This window comes from Chelmon rostratus, chromosome 15 (genome assembly GCF_017976325.1).
Source record: "Chelmon rostratus isolate fCheRos1 chromosome 15, fCheRos1.pri, whole genome shotgun sequence".
Classification (NCBI taxonomy): Eukaryota; Metazoa; Chordata; class Actinopteri; order Chaetodontiformes; family Chaetodontidae; genus Chelmon; species Chelmon rostratus.
Window position 1 is genome coordinate 495,682 of NC_055672.1, and position 6,000 is coordinate 501,681.

Sequence of the window (6,000 nt, forward strand, 5' to 3'; positions counted from 1 at the left end):
ATTATTGATGAATTAATCAAGTAGATGATTGACAGGAAATAAATGATCATCTATTGATGAAGTTTCAGTCATTTTTGCTGTAAAATCATTTGATGTTTGAGCTTCAGATGTTTGATTTGCTGCTTTTCCTCTGAATCATCTGAATGTGTTTGTAATAATGTGGAGCTTTGGACTAAACAAACACTGTGAAGGCGTCACAGTACATTCAAAGCTTCATGAAGGTAGAAGCTGTTGGATCAGACTGCATTAGATTGTACAGGTGGACCTAATAAAGTGGCCACTGATTCCATCTTTGTGTTTAAAAAAGCCTGAAAAATGTGTAAAGTGACAGAAAGGAAACATTTGGTAATTTTCAGTGTGAAACTTTGGAGGATCCAACATGGTTCCCTGAGGAACGCCTCTGTAAAGTGAAGTGTTTTGTGTGTAGATCTGGAGGTCAGACTGAGATCCACTGAGTCCTGGCTGGAGAATCACACTGCAGGTAACAGTTTGACTTTCTGTTCTTTTAAAAAACTTCCTGCGCTGTTGGAATATCAAACTGTTGAGCTTCATCTACTTCATGTTTTGTCATCATTTAAGTCTGGACAGTAAGGTCGACTGTGATGATTTTAGTCAGTCTGTGCATCCATGAGTCCACTGCTAACAGGAGCAGCTAACAGCTAACTCAGCATGTTAATGGAAAGAGGAAACAGGTTGTAGAGAACAGCAGCACCTGCCTGCAGCTGACATCACAACAACATGTGAGGAGCTTCACAGGCTCTCGCTCTCCTGATGGCTCTAATGCTTTCTGTCATCATACTGGTTCATGAATGGGCCTGAATGTTGGTGTTAGCACGTTAGCATCTATCAGCTTTCACAGCGAGGAAGGAAAAAATCCACTTTAAAAAAGAAGGAGCATGAAGGGGAGGAGCTGACAGGAGCTCATTGTGTCTGCAGTCATAAATGAGGGGAAAATAACCCACAGATAGCTGATGTGGACATCAGTCCAGCTCCTCTGGAGACAGAGACTCAGTCCACATGAGTTCTTGCTGGTGGCTGGTTTCTTCCTCTGGAGCTCAGAGGAACTTGTGACTTTGTGCAGGTTGTTTAACTTCAGTTGTTTCAATAAAAACTTCCAAACTGGTTTCAGTCCATGAGGCCGAGCTGTCGGCTGTGAGTGTCAGACTGGATTTGGCTGAGGACCAGGTGGACAAGCTGAGGACTGAGAGCACAGGTGAGCTCAGCTCCATCGTGTCTCCCTGCGAACAGACAGAGAACCTGAAGCTAACATTGTTTCCTGTTTCCTGTTTCCTGTCAGCGCTGCAGGTCCGACTGAGCGCCGCTGAGACCACGGTCCACCAGCTGAGGACAGAGAGCCAAGGTAAACAGAGGTCGGGTGTCAGGTTGAATCCAGTGTGCGTGATCCATGGATCCACTTATTGATCATCTGAGTCATTGACTGACTGTCGCTGAAATGAGCACTGCAGTCTGCAGGGGGCGCTAGCTGGGCTCCACACCAACAGTCTCAAATCTATTACTGTTTTATAGCTGTTGGAAGGTAACAAAGTACATTTACCCAAGTACACGTTTGTGTCCCGGCTTTGGTTTGCTGACCCTGCTGCTTCCTGCAGACTGGCCTCAGATCAGCAAGCTGAGCTTTAGACGCAGGAATGATGAGAGATGATTCAGCTCAGTCGTGGCTGAGGAGGCATCGAGACAGAAAGAAAAGAAAGAATGAGTCCGACAGCAGCAGAGTGTCAGAGGGGACATGAAGACAGGCAGCGTGGCGTCTTTAACGTGGACGTCCACACTGTCCAGACTGTCCTGGAGATAAATCCAACACTTACACAAAAACATGAACTGTGACACAGAAACAGTCTGCTGAGATGATGGAGATGTGTCATGTGATCATGTAACCGTGGCAACAGACAGGTGCTCTCATGGTAAAACTTTGTTTGAAGTCTGATTGTTCAGATCTGAAGCGAGAGGTGTGTGTGTCCGCTAGAGACGATCAGGACACTCATCAGTCTCACCGGTCAAACGTCATGTGACCACCAGCCAATCACTGACGTGTTTCCTGTCTGCAGCTCAGGACGCCCTGCGGACACAGATCAGCTCCAGACTGGAAGCTGCTGAGAGCCACCGCTCAGGTGAGTCTGCACCTGCTCACCTGTGACTGCAGGCTGCATATGTTTATGTGTGTGTGTGTGTGTGTGTGTGTGTGTGTGTGTGTGTGTGTGTGTCAGTGCTGCAGTCCAGCCTGAACGTCACTGAAAACCTGCTGAAGGGACACATTGAAGGTAAACAGGAAGTGATCAAAAGATCATTTTAAATGCCAGAATAATGTTTAAACTTTTGCAGTGAAATGACAACACGAAGTTTCATAAAGTGACGAACAATAAAAAATAAGTTAGACGTGTACGAACTATCACAGCATGACATCAGCAGAGTTTGTCAGTCGTTAATAAAACAAACTCACAGCTTCTTCATCATCATCGTAATGAAGGAGAAAATATCTTGTTTACAACATTACAGATGATGATGATGATGATGATGATGAAGCTGATGGTGGTGATGTCAGTGATGAAGCAAGTAATGAAACTGATGATCGTGTTAATGATGATGAAGCTGATGTTGATGATGAAGGTGATGATGAAGGTGATGATGAAGCTGATGTTGATGATGAAGCTGATGATGATGATGATGATGATGATTGCAGCTCAGGCAGATGAAGGCTCTTTTCTGGCCATCAGGAATCAGACTGACGGTAATGAAGCGTTTTTCATGTCTAACTGATCAAAGATCTTTGTGGAATCAGCTGATGATCGTTTCTTGATTAACGTCGTTTTGTTATTATCACATAGTTTGACACTTTTAACGTTAGTCGGTTAAGTTTATAAGACTCAGATCCATTTTAACTCAGTTTATAAATTATTCATTCACTATTGGAAACTTTATTCGAGAGCTAAAACAAGTCATTGATGAACTGATTAGTTGATTAGCAGATGATGAATCAGCAGTTATCTTATGATCAGTCAGTTGTTTCAGTTCTTCCCTCTGTCCGTCCTCCAGGTCTCCAGATCAGACTGAGAGCCAGAGACAGTCTGATCCAGGATCTGCAGAGAGACACTGCAGGTCCCAGTTCATGACTTTAAACCGACACTGTCAGTCTGAGTCTGTGATCAAATACACACAGACGCATACGAGCATTATGACTTCCTGTCGCTCTCAGTGGACTCGACAGTTCACAGGAAGACGAAGGTCTCTCAATGCAATTGACCATATTTTCTCCACAATGAAGTTGGGTAAAGGAGAACCCGCCTGCCCTGACGGAACGTTCGCAGCCGGCTACACGTTGGACTCCTGGGAGAAGGGGAGGATCGTGTGTCTGTCGGTTCTTTCCGTTGAGGATGTTGAAGATGCATACACAATTGGATTTATGATCTTAGGCTTTCTGCTGTTTGGCTTTGGCGGATACCTGATCTACTGCATAATAAGGAAGATGCTGGCGGAAATTGGCAAGCTGCTTGCCTTGATCGAGGGAATGTGCAGGGCTGCCAGCACTCAGACTCAAGCGATTTGTGAGCTCAATCGCAAACTGGATGCAATTCCTGAGCTCCTTCGCCGGTCGGATAACAACTTGGAGAAGCTGTCGGCTCGGCTCGGCTGAATTGGTCACTAATTCGGACATTTTGGAGCAAGCCACCGTGAGACCAGAGAGACTCAAGGGCAGACAGAAAAATTCCAGGTCGGCCCGTCCCAAAACAATTGTTATCTCCATTGGCTCCCAGACATAAGCGGCCTTCTCAAGGACGCTTATCTCTCCACTCTCCTGGATGTTTCTGCAGACAAGATGCTCCGACCCCACCTCGTTCTGGGACATTCACCCTTACCCTCAATTCAACGCCTTCTTTGGCTCCTCACCCCCCTCCTTCCCCCGTGCGGCATAGTAGGCCAAGGGTTGAGGACGGCGCCCTGTAGGAGCTGCAGCCCTCCCCCGGGCGACTGTGCTGTGACTCCCCCCCCCCCCGAACTTCCTTCCCCCACCCACATGTGCAGGTGTTACAGTCTTGTTATGATGTCTTAAATGTTGCTTGTGCTGAGGTGTTTTTTTTTTTACCAAGCCCACACTGTGCCCCCCCCAATGGGCGCAGTCTGAGATTAGTCTTTTTTTTTTTTCTCTCTCCTCTCCCTCCCCTCCTGTTTTCATTTGTTTTTCATCTAGTAAGCGAGGCGCCGCCCTGCTGGTTGCATCGTGGTTCTCCTGTCCCTGTCTTCCCATGTCAATTATTTGTACTGTCTTTTGTGCCATTGTGTCCTCTGGGACGGTGTAACTGAACAGAATTTCGTTGCACTTGGAAACTTGTGTGATGACAATAAATGATTCCTGATTCCTGATTCCTGAAGAAAGAAACACACGAGTAGGCAGTGATGAGGAAGTACTCTGGCCCTTTACTGCAGTAAAATGTTACACACAGCCTGTTTTCAGCTTTGTGACGATGCATTTTCAGCTGATCCAAGAGGCTTTTTAAACAGTTTATTTAGCTGAAGAAGACATGAAGGAAAACTTCATCCTTCAGTTTATCACAAACATTCAACACATCTGGAGATACGAGCTTTTCACTGGACAGGAAGGAATCTGAAGAGTAACTGAAGCTGTCAGACAGATGTGTGGTTCAGTTAGCAGTTAGCTTCAGTTATCCCTGCAGTTACAGGCTGCAAAGTTTAATTAAGGACTGTTTTCATTCAGCGGTGATAAACCTCCACTGAGTTAGCACAGATGTTAGCATGATGCTAAGTTTGTGTTTTCAGTTCAGTCCGTTCAGACTGACAGACACGAGACCACAGCTGGAGTCTTATTTCCTTTATAGTTTTCAGTGCTGATGAGTAAATCAGATATTTGCTGTTTTGTTCGGCAGCTCTGGAGGTCAGACTGAGATCCACTGAGTCCCGGCTGGAGAATCACACTGCAGGTAACATCATCAACTCTTCAACACGACCGAACGAATCCTTCATGAAAGCATGAAATGAAACGTGAATATTGAACATGTGTCAACTGTGGAGCTCATACAAGGTGGAGGAGAGGTTGGAGCAAAGAGTTTAACTCAAAGAGAAACTGAAACAGGATTCTTCAGACTGAAACTGTGGAGGATCCAACACGGTTCCCTGAGGAACTCAAACCTATGAAGGTTCTTCACAGAACCTGCTGAAACCACAAGAACAATCACACACAATCACATTATTCAGCTAATTAGTAGACTTGTTATTGCCATTGTAACATGATTTGAATATTATAGAGGAGGCTTTTGTTTGTGTTTTCAGTTCAGTCTGTTCGACTTAACTTGATGGAGTCCAGACTGACAGACAGCCACAACAACACTGCAGGTAGTTTGATTTCTGTTAACATGTTTGATTAACACTTATGTGTCTATATGAATAAACAAATGTGATTATTGATCAGCCCTGGAGGTCAGACTGAGATCCACTGAGTCCCAGCTGGAGGACCTGAAGACAGAAAACACAGGTAATAATAATAATAACTAGACAATTCCGGCGCGAAATTTTGACAGTGGCATGAGGGGGACTGAATCAATAAACATGAATGAATTTAATGGAAATGAACCATCTCTATTATCATCCAAAGTTTCCTTTTACTAACAGAGCTAACGGTGCTAACACTAACAGCGCTAACAGAGCTAAAGGTGCTAACACTAATGGCGCTAACAGAGCCAACGGAGCTAATGCTAATGGCGCTAACAGAGCCAACGGAGCTAATGCTAATGGAGCTAACAGAGCTAACACTAATGGAGCTAACAGCTAACAGCACTAATAGAGCTAACGGCGCTAATGCTAACAGAGCTAGTGGTGCTAACAGAGCTAACGGTGCTAACATTTCTAATAGAGCTAGCAGAGCTAACAGCGCCAGTGCTAACAGCGCTAATAGAGCTAACGGCGTTGTGTCTGTCTATGTATATGAGGCTGTCTGTGTGTATTTAACTGTATTTGTGTGTGACTGTGTGT